This window comes from Pezoporus wallicus, unplaced genomic scaffold, assembly GCF_028554395.1.
Source record: "Pezoporus wallicus isolate ANWC-B61680 ecotype Strahan unplaced genomic scaffold, APGP_CSIRO_Pwel_v1 contig_8090, whole genome shotgun sequence".
Classification (NCBI taxonomy): domain Eukaryota; kingdom Metazoa; phylum Chordata; class Aves; order Psittaciformes; family Psittacidae; genus Pezoporus; species Pezoporus wallicus.
In genome coordinates, this window is record NW_026642841.1 from 926640 (window position 1) to 941230 (window position 14591).

Genomic DNA, 14591 nt, shown 5'->3' on the forward strand with positions numbered 1-14591 from the left:
CCGTATTCTGTGCCATGCTTTTTCCCTTTTGGTTTTCATCTTAGAGAGTGTTTCCTTTATGCTCAGAACTGAAGCTGTGGAGTTAGAGGTTTATAAAGCTTTTGTGCCATACCATACTTTTTGGATGCTTTAAGGGAAGATTTTCAGAGTCTTTTCTCAAAGGATATGTCCTATCCTAGCACGCGGCCAGCACAGCCATACTCTGTGCCGTACACTGCTTTACCTAGAGGTCTGCAGCCAGACCCTTCAGCAAGCCATAGTGGCAACACACCCAGCTTGGATCAAGTCTTTCTTCTTCCAGGTATGCCCTGATTTTGTTTTTTCTCTCATCATCAAAGACAGACCTGCATGGTCCTTGCACACCAGGACACACCTGCAGCCAACCAGGACTGGTGTTCATAAGGCATGAGAAACACACACGTACAACTAAGAGTTGCACACTGCAAATCCCTTGCTGGGACTAAGGGGGTAATCTGCAGTTTTTCCCCAAGTGGCCCTACACTATACGTCGTTTGCTCTCATCACTAGACATTTGTACCTTCTTCTCACATGCAACCAAAACGTCTAACTGTGCTTCTAGCACCCAAACCAAACCTCCCTGCACTGGCAGTGTCAGTTCTACGCATAGTCCCCATCCAAACCTACCAAAGCAGAGCAAAGCTGCTCTCAACCATAACAGCTCTTGGCGCACAAGCCTGCACAGTGATGGTATCAGCTAGATACAAATTCGGGCAGCCCCAGTCCTTTTGCTATATTTCTAGCTATTTAATGGTGTGAACCAGGCCAATGTGGCCAGGAGCAGCAGGAATGAGGGTGCTGAGGCACTGCTCCAGGTTGCCCAGAGAAGCTGTGGCTGCCCCATCCCTGGCAGTGTTCAAGGGCAGGTTGGACACAGGGGCTTGGAGCAAGCTGCTCTAGTGGAAGGTGTCCCTGCCCGTGGCAGGGGTTGGAGCTGGGTGAGCTTTAAGGTCCCTTCCAACCAAAGCGTCTCTGTGATTCTATGATCCTATGGGTCAGGCCAGAACCTTCAAAGCCCAAAGCATCGCTCACCACAAATGCACTCAGATTGGAGCCCATAGGCTTTCAAAGCAAGACTTTGGACCCCAAAGCACAGTGACAGAAAACTTACATATATTAAATTAAGAAAAGTACTAAAACCCACAGAAGCAGTGGCACCTCCTCTCCATTGCCCAGATTTGATGTGTCTGATTAGCATGAGGAAGGCAGAGATGTGGGGAGAGCTTGCATAATGTGGTGCAATCTAGCACCTCCCCCAGGGTGCCCAGCTGCTGCAGAAGCAATTTCACAGCTCATCATCCATTATGAGATTAAAATAATTTTTTTTTCCTCCCGTGAAGTATTAATAAATTGTGCAGGCAGAGCAGCGCTGGTGCCATTTACACACATGGTAGTGAATCACCCACCTAGTTATTTCTTAATGGATTGAGTATCTGTGCTCCTCCTTAGCCTGTAATTTAAAAAATAAATACAGAAAACTGTTTATTTGTCTCATCAGGCCCCAAGCCAGCTTTTGTTGAGCTTGGGGATACCACAGCAGAGCTGCTGCTTCCCATGGACCAGCCCCAGCACTTTACAAGGGAACAATACCAAAAGATCCACACTGATCAATACAGGAAAGCTCAAGCCCACATTAAAATCCCTCCCACAATTCACTTACTTTCCCTTCTGGGGGCAAAACCCACTGAGGCATTGCTGATATAATGCAGTTTCCTTGGTACATATAGTGAAGACGTAAAGCTGTAGTCAGAGCACCACTAATGGCTCTTTGAACATCCCTGCTTTATTAAGGTATCAGATGAAGCAGGCATGTTTAATGTTTAAACTTCCAACAACAAATGCCTTCAGCAAATATGTTTTATGTATTTATTCAATGCTTCTTAAGCGCCTGTCACCTTAGCAGCTAAGGTGCTGCTTACCTATTTGTTAGTATTTTATTAGAATTAAGAACATGTCAATGCTCTGTAAAACGCCACCTTCTGCCCTCCCCTCTCCCCTCTTTATCCCTATGTGGAGCTTGAAATCCGTTACCCACCCATCCACTGCAAAACGTTCTGGACTGCCAGGAAGTTGCCAAAATGGGAAAAGGAAATTAACTGAAATCACCAGTGCAATAAATCAGTTTCCCACATTATCCCAAAGACCCTCAGCCCCAGAATCTGGCTGCGGCACATGGGAGAAGCGCTGAAGCCAGATATCTCTGGGTCAGCTTTGCCAAAGTCAACTCTGAGATCATAGAATCATAGAATGAACTAGGTTGGAAAAGATCCTCAAGTCCAACCATTCCCCAGCACTGCCAAGGCCACCACTAACCCATGTCATTAAGGGCCTCGTCTACTATATTCTTTGTGATGTAGTCGGACAGTGACTCCAGCAATGTTCCAATGCCTGAGCACCCTCTGGGGAAGGAAATGTTCCTCGGCTCCATCTAAACCTGCCCTGGTGCAGCTTGAGGCCATTTCCTCTTGTCCCATCCCTTGTTCCTTGGGAGCAGAGCCCAGCCCCTCCTGGCTCCATCCTCCTCTCAGGCAGTTGTAGGGAGCGATCAGGTCCCCCCTGAGCCTTCTCTTCTCCAGACTGAACCCCCCAGGTCCCTCAGCCATTCCCCATCACACTTGTGCTCCAGGCCCTGCGCCAGCTCCATTGCCCTTCTCTGGCCCCACTCCAGCACCTCAATGTCTCTCCTGTAGTGAGGGGCCTAGAGCTGAACACAGGATTCGAGGTGTGGCCTCACCAGTGCCCAGTGCAGGGGGACAGTCACTTACCAGATGCTATGGCAAAACCATCTATCCAATGTCAATCTCAATGCCTGGGCTTTGAAGGGTGCTGCCTCCAAAGCAAGAGCAGGCAATGTCGGTGTGCAGCAAAGTGTGACCTGGTTGGGGGTGGTCAAAGGAGGTATTCAGATTACCTATGGGATAGGGATGCCTCACTCCTTGCAGGCCTCAAATACGCAAAACTCATCAAGGTGCTAATTCTCCCAGTCCATAAGATGTCAACATAATCACCTGGGATCTCTCTCTACCTCCTTTGTGTTTACTGAGCTTCTCAATTACAAGCCTCTCTTCACAACCATAACGGCAAGGATTGCAGTTTTTTACTCACTTACCCAAAGCAGAAGCTGTCGTGCCACAAAAGCACAAAGGTGCTGGGCTGTTAGGGAAAGCATGAAGCACCAAGAGACTCCTGACAAATTTGTGAGAACTGTAACATGGTTCACGGCCAAGTCTCCAAATCCCCAGCGTAGGTGTGAAAATCTCAGCCTTAAGCCACCAATATGGGAATTTTGGGAAACAAACAGATTTTATCTTTGACAATTTTAACATTTTTTTTTCTTTAATAAAACCAGCCTTATGTATGGTATCTAAAAATAAGGCAGGCACACACACATTGCTGGGAGTAGCTCTTCTCTGTCCTAAATCACCAAGACTCATCAAATACCTTCTAAAGCATTGAGCAAGCTGGACAAAATGAATAGCTAGAGTAGGTACCATCCTTTCAAGAGGAAGAAAAGAAGGAAAGCTGTTAAATTAATAATAAAAATAGCAATGTTTGCCTAAAGTAATGACAGCTTTCCATCTAGAAGTCCAGCCAGGACACCAATCACAGCCAGGAGCCTGTATCAGTGATCACCTCCAATGGTGGCAGTGAGAAAGGACCCTTGTAGGCACCGGCAGCTTTAGAGGCAATGGGCAGCATTGCTGACAGAGCAAAGAGCTTTGCAGAGGAAAGGAAGGTGCAAGGGGGCTCACATCAATAGCGGAACACCCTCCACTGCATGATCACAAGGACCCAAACTAACACGCAAAGCCTGAGGGAGGGAGGCATTCCATGAAGCCCCTGCATCCAAAGAAAACCAGCCCCAGCTATCCAGAGGCCAAACCAAGTGAAACACTTCATTTGTTAAGCTGCTGGAGAGGTTTCTCTATTATTTTTACTAGTTTACAACATGCCAGGTAGAACCTGAATTGCTCCAAGAGAAATGGGCAGAAGTGGAAGAGGTGAAATGAGAGAAAGATACAAATGGAGAAGCAGGGAAGTCTTTGGGTACAGCAGGGCTGCAGGCAACACCAAAACATCGACCCCATGGTAAAAATGCACATTTGTCCAGTGTACTCAAGGGCTTCAGCTGCCATCTTTCAAATCCAAGCCCACACAAAGCCTACATATTTCCACAAACCTGTGATGACTCAGTGCTCCTACTGTTAATGCAGGTACCAAACCAGGCATGTCAAGAGTCCTACTTGGTATTACCAAAAAGCATCATCCAAGTCTAGCCCCAAATATGACCAAAGTGGGACAAATCCTCTTGAGAAAGATCACTACAGAAGCTTTGCTGCAAGCTAAGCTGTGTCAGCTTTCACCATGTATCCCCCCATCCTTATTCTCAATATCAAACAACAGGAATCTCTTTCTAGACTGGACAGAGTGAGGCAGAAGTTGACAATCAAAGATCGCACTGATAAAAGAAAAAGCCAAGTAGGATTGAGTAGGTGTCTCTAACATGGCCATTGTAGCAGAAGCCTGGAAACCAGGGCAAGGAGAAGAACTACACTGCTTGTTCAAATCACAGTGCTTCAAAAATTGAACACCACAGCATGAGCTGCTCAAAGAGCTTCAAAGTATTCTGCGCTTCACAGAGTGCTTTCCCGTTTTGATCCTCAGCAGCTCTGTGTGAGCAGGATAAATTCCTTCCTGAAGTTGCATTCAAGTGCCCAGTAATTCCCGTCTTTTCCCTGCAGCTCCTCTCTCTTGACATTTAGCAATCAATTTTCTTGGGAAAAAACCTAAAGGCCCAAGCTCACCGTATTTTGCTAAGTTGCTTTTCAAACATGGAAACCCACACGTAACTGCACTTGTGCAGGGGGGTAGGTGAAACATCACATTTGCAGAGGAGCTGGCAGTGTTTAAGGCCAGGCTGGACACAGGGGCTTGGAGCAAGCTGCTCTAGTGAAAGGTGTCCCTGCCTGTGGCAGGGGTTGGAGCTGGATGAGCTTTAAGATCCCTTCCAACACAAACCAGGCTGGGATTCTATGGTTTCCCAGCTTTGCTAGTTTTGATGTATATAATGATGTTTCCCTTCTATGCGCCCCTGGGGGCAGGCAAGAACCTCGCATCCTCCTTTGCTACCAGTGCAGGCTCCCAGGCCTGTAGCATCCTGACCTGCATGCAAAAGAGCATAACTTTGTGCCTCCCCTGCTGCAGAAGTGATGGGAATCCTCCTCTAGATGGGTACAGGGTGTAAACAAGCACCTTTTGGGTATTTGCTTCCAAAATGCACGAGAAATTACTGAACCCTAGGGAAAAAAGAAAAGCTCTTCCACAGAAAACCAGCCCCAACTTCAAGCTGGGTGTGGAGAGCACGAGCCCTCAGCACCATGTAGGTGTCTGCTTTTGTTTTTGTTTCCAGTCATCTGGAATTCTTAAAATAAATTTGCTAAATTGTCTTGCAGAGACTCCTGCCTTTTGTTGTGTTTTGGTTTGTTTTTCTTTTCTTCCCTCCTTAATAAACTTTCAGGGGTATCTTTATTGTTATGTCTAATTTTAGAGAAAACGAACATTTCCTGAGATTCAATTTCTCTCATAATTGTTGGAAGGAAACTAAATTGTCTGCTGTAAACATTCACTGTATTGTGTGAAAAGTATCTTTATTACAGCCCACCGGGAATACTAATAAAATTCCCAATCCTAGCCCTTCCTCACTTGCTTAGTTTTTTTAAAGCTTGCTCTTTTCTCTTATATACCCATTAATGTCAGTTCAAACATTCTGCAGTCGAGAGATGAGAACTGAAAATATATTATTTAACAATCAAGGGTAGAATAAAGACCTGTGAGCAGTAAGATCCTTTCTTGCCTCTTCTTCCAGTGCTTTCCATTACAGAAAATGAGAATGGCCATTCCATTTGTCTGCGTGCGTGCTCAGAGTTGATGAAAAAAATCTCATTAGTTTAGTCTGACATATACTCAATACACTCTATGTACATATATTTTTTTTTCATTTTATTCTACAGCTGCAAAATGATACTAAATTTCATCAGATTGGAATGAAAACTGTGGTCTTGGAACATTTCCCTTTAAGGGTCTTCTATTTATTCAGAATTCATGAATCACTTTCCAGTAATACAACTATAATTATTCTTAAAGTGTTATGTTTGAAGGTTTAATATGAAATACTTGCAAAAAGCTCTTTTTCACTTTGATAGTTTGTAATCTTCATGGTAATCAGATCAGTTAGCTCCTTCACACAGCAGCCAGGAAAATGCAATTTAATATGAATCTCATACTCTTCACTCATGTTTTAATTAAAGTAATAAAAGCCAAGTCATATTTTGCCCTTTACAGTGTACACAAATGTATAGACCTGAGTTACACAGCAGCAGCTCCGACACTTTTGATGGTGGCTGATGGATTTCCTAGTTTGAGATAAATTTAATTCAGGCTTGCTCAGAGGCTGCTGATCATGAAAATGGTGTCAAGGAGAAGCGAGACCCAGCACGGTCCTCAGGATGACCACAACAAGGGTGATGGATGCACAGGCCAAACGCAGAGCTCTGGGTCACCTTTGCCACCTCTCACCCTGCCAGCAGGAGCTAAGCCTGTGGTCTTTCAGCTGGGTCCAGTGTCAGAGCACACCTGCCTGTGACAGGCAAGTGCATTCCTAACGGTGTCTGAATTTGGTTCCCATCATAGCTCTAGCAGCCTGGCCTGGTGCATCACCTGAAGGGAAAGAGCTAAACCTTCCCCAGAGGACAGGACCACATAGGACTATGGACACGCATGCCGTGGTACCCACACCACACACTTGCCATCTTCTCCCTGGTTACCTGCAGCAGCGCAGACCCCTCTCCTGGGCACCCATGGTCCATGCTCCCCTCCTGGGGACCCACAACACAGGCTCCCCTGCCCAGGTTACCCAGGACACTCATGCTGCCTGCCCAGGTACCTGAGAACTGCACCCACTCTGAGCTGCTCAGGCTTCAAGAAGGGGGATGCCCAGGGGTCTGCTGACCAAATTGTGGAGCAGAAGCTGAAGAGCTAACACAAACCAGCCTGCTGGCTGCATGCACCAAGCCAGCCCATTCTCGTGCGTGGGCTCCCCGTGAGGTCCCACCACTTTGTTAGGGCTGTGAGGGGCTGGGTACCACTCCATGCTCACAGGCTAGCTGCAAGAGCACTGCTGGACACCAGTGCAGGTCCACTGCTCTGCACAGCCACATGAGCAAGTAGAGGTTGGAGTAAACACCTGACTGTGAGCTGGATGGCCACACTAGGGATTCATCATCCTCCATGACATGCAGAGCCCCATGATGCTCCACTGAGAGGATCAGGCCACTGTGAAGCTAGAGTGGAGCCCAACCCTGTACTGCAAAGGGCAGCCCCAAAGCCAGCATGGAGAGAAGAGCTCATTGTGAAGCTGGCTGAGGGTATGGAGGGGTCTCCCTTTCTGCACAGGCCATCATCCAAACTCTGAAATGGAAAATAACACTTTCCTGCTGGAAGTAAGTAACTTCCCAGTTCATCACTCTGTTGTGACGGCAGACCCAAACACTGGCTCGGGCTGGGACTGCGATGAGAAGTAATCAATCAGCTGGGAAAGGAAATCCCAAGAGCAACAGGCTGGTTTTGTTTCATATTTCTGCGGCCCAGTGCTACATTTCCACAAATAAACAGCACTTTCCAAAGCCGCTCCCCAGGGATCCATTACAGAAGCAAACCAGCCTCTGCAGGAGCCATACCCAAGCCCCCCAACAGGACACAGTAGAAAACCGTGCTCGTCACAGCTAACCAGTAGGGATGTTATTGCATTATCAGAACTCAGCATCTATCGTTACCATGTAAAGACCTGGCTCCCAATCCCACTGTGTCACGGTGGGTAATTCAGGAGACAAGCAGTGAGGAATTAGCACAGTGTGAGGAGCTGGAGGATCTGAAGGCAGAAACAGCTTGTGCATAAAAGCTCCAGGTTTGCCTTTGTCTGGTGACAAGCCAACACCCTCACAGGAGCAGTGGTAGCCAGAGCAGCACTGTCAGGAGATTTAAAGTGCACATAAACACCATATTAATGTGATACCTGTGCTTTGAAGGTGACCTGCTCCCTCCAGAGCTGCCCCAGGTTCCTCCATGTCTAGGTCTCCACCTTGCCCTAGGCTGTGCTGACCATCAAAGGCAACAGCCTGGCGTACATGAAGTGTGGTCCCTTTACAATGGTGTTGAGCACAGTGGGAAACCTGGGATAAAGTGACACTTTGCTGGCTAACAGATACTGCTTACCACCTTTCTCTATATTCTGTTGCTATTTTATAAGCCATTGGCTTCACAAGCTCATCAGTGTTGCTGGAAGCCAGGCCATGTGTCCTCATGCCACCAGAGCCACGGTGCACACCAGCAGATCCCCTTCGGTGTTAGTTGGGCTGCACTGTCAGCCGTGCCCCATGGTGCTCTGAAGCAGTCCCAGTTACTCCATCTCCTTCACCCTCCAGCACACGGGGAGCATTTTTGGAATCTCAGGTCCACATTGCCTTCAGCTCCACTGCTGGGCATCACAGAATGTTGGTGCCAAGAAACCCCCATGGCCAACACTATCACCGCTCAGAATGAGCTGATTAATACAGATGATTTTTACCACTGAATCTGAAACAATCTCTGAGCTGATTCAGATCCTGGAAAACCTGTGACAGTCTTGGGAAAAAGAAGGAAAGTGTACTGCTTGGACAGAGCCAAGGGCATGTAGCTGGCTACAGTAGCCTGGAAGACCTTGGAGAAGCTGAGCCCTCAGGCTGCCAGCCATGGGGTGTGCTTTTGACCACTACTCTGATGGCCCGAGGATCTTCTCCTCCATCCTGCCTTTGCTCCTAAACCTAAATCTGTCCAGGAACTTCAGTTCCTTGATGAAATGTCTGCACATGAAATTCAACCACCATGACAGCTTCATAGTTTTCTGTCCATACAAGGTGTTCTGTCTTACCTGACAGACACCTTCAACTGTATAAGATGCTAATTGTTCCCCCCTCTGCCCCAAGTAAATGCAATGGAAGCAGAGACTATCCATTTTGGTCTAGGAACTGCTCAGTTATATTAGCTTTTCACTCTGTGATGCTTGATGGCTGTTTTTCAAACACCCGATTGTTAACAACATAGGAGTCCTTTGAGACCAAGGGTTGAAGATGATGCACATTCTGCTTGTAATACCAAGGGATGTTTTTATTAGTTCATTTAAGCACTAGAGCCAACCCTCCACCAGCAACAGCAGCTCCTCTTGCTGTGACTAGGTTACAGGAATTGCTTCCCAACTGCACCTTTCACCATCACATAGAAGCTCATGCAAAATTCACAAGCCTGGATCATCAGCTGCAGTTGTGCTCACCTCCAAAGCCCCACCTGGAAGAGTTTCCATTAGCTGCTGATTATAATAAATGACATGTAACAATCTATTGTTCATTCTAAAATAGTACATGAGATTCTTCCTGAATCATCTGCTGAGAAAGGCAGTTGATATCTATCAATGTCTTCCCTCTCTTCCTTAGTCTGATATGAAATCGTACTGTATTACTCAAAGGGGGTGCAGGGGAAGAGCAAAACCTGTATCTTAGCATAGGTGCCTGCTGCAGCGCACACTCCCAGCTTCCACTGCACTGTCAGCCTCTGATTAATCCTCTCTTTCAACTCTGAGTCCATACAAACCTCAGACTTCTCTTCACTAGGGGCCTTCTATACATACATGTGTTCTGTGAGCTTCAGGGACAAGCAAACTGCAGGAAACTCCTCCAAATTCAATGTCCTAGGTCAGGGACCAACCAACATAAGAACACACTATACCCCAAAAACTGCATGCTATTGCTTCACTACCAAAGGTGCTGATGGAGGGAAAACCAAAGTCCACAGTGGTCCTGGTTTACAGCTTCCTACTGGGGAGGAAGGAGCAAGAATGAGGGGATGATGACCCATGTATTCAGCAGCAGCACTGAATTGCCCCCATGATGCCTGGGCTCCATGGCCACTTCGTGCAGTAATCCCTGCATTTGGCCAGGAAAGGGAAGGGGACTCCCCACACTCTCACGGCATGGATCTGCCCCAGCCCCAGCTTGATTTTATAAACCACTGCCATTCTGCTGCAATTCAGTGGAGACTGGTGGGAGGCCCAGGAGGTGGGAGCACAACACGTCTGCCAGTATTACAACAATGTTTGATGCCATATTTTGTAGCAGAGGCTGCCAAGATGAGCTCTGTCTAGTCTGGAGCGCTAGCAGCATGCGAGGAAGGTATCCATAGCTTCCCACACTCTCATTAATTTCTAATTATGCTATTGCTTGCTTTCTACATGATTGCTTATTTACCAAAGACAGCTTTATTGTGCCGTCCAGTTCCTTATAACTAGCAAACCCATTGTTATGCTAAAATGAATGTTCTAAATGTTATTTATTATTTGATAAACCTTGTGTAACCCTGAATGAGGACATTAAATGGCAAGAACACTACTACAAAATCCCATTTTAAATAAGTCACTGAGACAGCTGTGCCTTTATAAAACACATTAGAGTGGCACTCAGAGCACATATGGCTCAGGGATATATACAAATTATACAATTTCTGTCATTCGATCAAATAAGAGGGACGTTTTGACCCCAGAAATGAGTCAAATGTAAGTTGTAATTCAAGCCCCACCGGAGGCCCTGGTGGTAATGTATCCTGACGGCTGATCAAAGAGCCCTGACCATTTGACCCACCAGATCAGCGACTTACTGTATCTATTATGGCTAATACAGACCCGAGCTTGAAGATGCATGGAGATAAACAGATAAAGGGCAATAGATACAGTAGATAAATGTTGATTTATACCCACCCAAGCACACTGCTACATACGCAGATGGATTTCATGTGTGCGGAAATGGGCAGGCACATATAACATGTATAGGAACACGTCTGAAGACAGATGCTTTATATATGTATGCACATGACAAACACAATCTTAACTCCATTTCCATTGGTGCACTGGTATAACCGCCACACTCAGCTGAGCTCCTGCTGATTTGCACACAGCAGAGAGTACCCCACCTTCTATTTTATTATGCACGTGCCGCCATGTACAAACATGTCTATGCCCATGGATCTGCTTCCTCTGTGGTATGAATGTGAGCAGCTCCATCCACGACTTAGCCAGCCTTGCCCTGAGGCACATAGCCAGAACTAAAAGCCCTCTTGGCTGCTCTGCAGGGTCATGGACATGGGGTGTCTCACCAGAGCTGGGTGAAATCAAGCTCTGCCAATGCTGCTGTGCAAACCAGCAGCCCCCATGCATGTCCGCAGACAGATGTGGCAGCCAAGACCTGATGGCTTTGATACACAGATGGGCAGCATGAGTGTGCCAGCAAAAGAATGGTATAACAGCAGCATTAGGAGGAGAAAACGATGTGCAAATAACTTTGTCTATTTAACTATCATATTTCCAACACTCACTGTTAAAGCAGTGAGGTCCTATCTGTGCTCTCCTTCAGAAAAGCAAAGAGCTGCATATTCCACTGTATCTATCTCCCTGGCCTGAATAAACAATACTGATGTGTAACAGCATTTGCATGAGGAGTCACACAAATTAACTCCTTGGTACAGAAACAGGCATGTTGCTCAGCTGGAAAAAGCCGTGCACTGAAAGCTCCTGGGATTAGGCAGAGCGCGGGATCACGAACGCCCAGCAGTAAGTAATGAGCTCTTTCCCCCCTGGAAGCTACCTGTTGCCCTGCCAGCAGCCTGGGACATGCCATGGAGAGAGGAAAACATGGCAAACATTCCCCTAAGGCTTTGCTTAATGTCTCGCAGTGAACCAGCAGTCACACCCGTGCTCCAAACAAGCCAAGGGACAGTCATTCCCATACGTGGCATCACATCATCCCCAGCTCCCTTGGTAAGGCATTTCCTGCATTAATTCACCCACCACGTGGGATAATGAGACCTTCTTGCAGGGTATTCCCAGATGTAGTTAATTCATGTTTATAAAGCACCTGTGGACTCTTCCTGCAAGTGCAAGTCTCGATGCCAAACAAAACCAACTCATTCCTGTCCAGCTCCATGAGGAATTTCCTGACCTTTGCCTTTCCTGGGGTTATTTTTCCTATCACAAAGGCCCTAATAAATGCTTTTTCTTACTGATTTTGTGGCTGTTTTTATTTCTTTTAACAGCACCACTGCATTTTCACTCATCTTTCAGAGTCCATCATGTGGCTGCTAATCTGTCCATGCCTCAGGATCTTTGCACTACTTAATTCCTTGTCCCTGTTTGAGAAGGGAAGGAAAGATAGAAAGAAAATTGACAGGGGTGAGGAATGATGCTCTGCTGACTTCATGAGACACAACAGATACCTCACTCATCTCAGGGGTCAAATGTCCACGGTGGTTTGATCAGATGTCAAGTTGCATTTATACTCTGGCCCCTGTTGGGGGTTGAATTACATTTTACATTTGACTCACTTCTGGGGTCAAATGTCCTCCTATTTGATGGAACAAGAGGAATTATTCTCCCCAAGCAGGCTGTGCTATGTGAGGCTGGATCTGTCAGCGCTCTCTTTATGTTTTAGGCTCCTGTATTTCTGCATTTCATTCTCTGCCAAGAGCAGCCCCTTTTGGGATGACAACAAGAAATGCAGGTGGTGGCACATAAGCAATCCCATCGAGTAAGATGTGGGGAAGAAGTTAGCAGCTTTACAGGGCTGGGAATGATGAAACAAACACTGGTCCTGGCTTTATCATGAGACACTGCAGAAGCTCCTTAGGATCAAAAACGGCACAAAGGGCTGAGATAGAGCTCATGTCAGGGTGCTGCAGGATCCCGATGCTGCCCTAGGACTGCTCTAACAGCAGCATCCCTATAGCTCCAGTTGTAAAATGAGAATAACCTTATCTGTGTGACGGGAAAGCATGACTCAAGAGCTTAAGAAGCTGCAGTAGGTGTAAAGCATTGCACTGACAGGCAGGAGCCATTTAAAACCCCTTGGGTTTAAACCAGGGGAGGAGGGAGGAGGTAATAAACTGAATTCTGCTTTCTGTCTGCCTCCTTCTAGGTATTTTAAAAGAGAAATCACAAGGCAATACAGAATTTCCTATAACAAACATTATCAAAGTTCTTCAATCTGTGGACCTCTAAAATATTCCAGCTGCAATGAAGCCACACACAGAGATTCATTTCTGGCTCTCTTGGCCCTTCCCACCCCCTTTGAAGCACAGAGGGGCTGGACTGGGGGTTTCATGGTGACAGTCTCACCCCAGGCCACCACAAGCATGCTGGTACCAGCAGATCTCACCCTGTAGTGCAAAGCTGGGGTAAATAAGCAAGTGTGCCCTAAACCAGGCAATGTGAAGCCAGGATTTCCCACTGTTAATGTTGGACACCCCAGTCCCTGCGCCTGAGCTGGGCTCAGTGTAAGCTGCGCCTCCTGCCGAGAGCTGCGGGTGCCTGATGGTGCCCAGTGCAACCAGTGTAAGACTAAAATCCCCAGCCCACCAGGCCCATCTATTACAGCATGATGGCTTCAGTAATTAGTGTGCACGATTTGCCTTTGTCCCCAAGGATCCCAAAGGCTGAGCCATATCCCGCATGTGCCGGTGATTTAGCAGCCTCTCGAGCAAGATTGTGAAACCACACTCCTGCTGTGTAATGTACTCGTTCAGGTTAAAACAGGTTTAGCAAACAATAAAAAACATCTGGAACCCCCATTTAAATGGAAGAGTTGTGTTATTAGTAATAAAGTCATAACTGGTGCTATAAAGCGTTCTCTGGTAAACACGTGCTGATGTACAGGTAAATAAAGGGAGCTTAATGAGGGTGAGGGAGGAAGGCTGCTCCCTGTCCTCCTCGGCCAACGTTCATGCTGGGTGGGAACCATGACTAATATCCTTGCAGGGCATGGACTGGGATCCTCATCCCCTTCCCTACTCCCCTCCTGCTGCCCCATGTGAGGCGAGGGTGGGTCACTGCAGCATCCCATGGGGCACCCATCCTGGCAAGAGCCCTGGTGCCACCTGCACCCCTCTGTCACACTCCCAGCTCCTCTCTGACTGTCCCAAGCATAGCAGCACAAGGAGTGTAACTGGAGATGCAAGATGAGACAAAGCCAGAGGAGGAAAAACTCTCCAAAGCAATAAGCCAATGCACTGACATGCTGTAAGGGGGCAAATAACAGGTTTTCATCCTGTTTTCAGTTTAGGGTGCATATATTTTAATCACTACTGATATCTGAGTTGGATACACTGTGGGTGACTCACTAGCCTTGTAATTCATGGGGGTGATGCAGTAAGTACCAAACCCCAGCATCAGAAACACACCAAAACCTCGCCCAGGCCACACACATCAGGTCCAGGGCAAGAGGAATCTGTCATCATCTTGGGCTGGGTGGAAATACAATGCATGTGTTTGTGGTCAGCAGGGCCCTACATGAAAATGGCCCAACACAGCCCAAAATCAGGATGCTGAGAAACAGCAGCAATGAACTTGTACTTTCCCTCACAAGGCAGATGGATGTGATGTGATGCTTTGCCCCAAGGCACCTCAGAAATGCACTGAGGCCCCAGCATGTTCTAGTAGGGTC

At 47.0% G+C, this 14591-nt stretch overlaps 1 protein-coding gene across 3 annotated transcripts in view; it reads right to left on the reverse strand.

Annotated features, from left to right (window-relative positions):
* Positions 1–14591, reverse strand: part of TOX2 (TOX high mobility group box family member 2) — a 136414-nt gene that overhangs the window by 64382 nt on the left and 57441 nt on the right. The gene's annotated exons all lie outside the window — the stretch shown is intronic.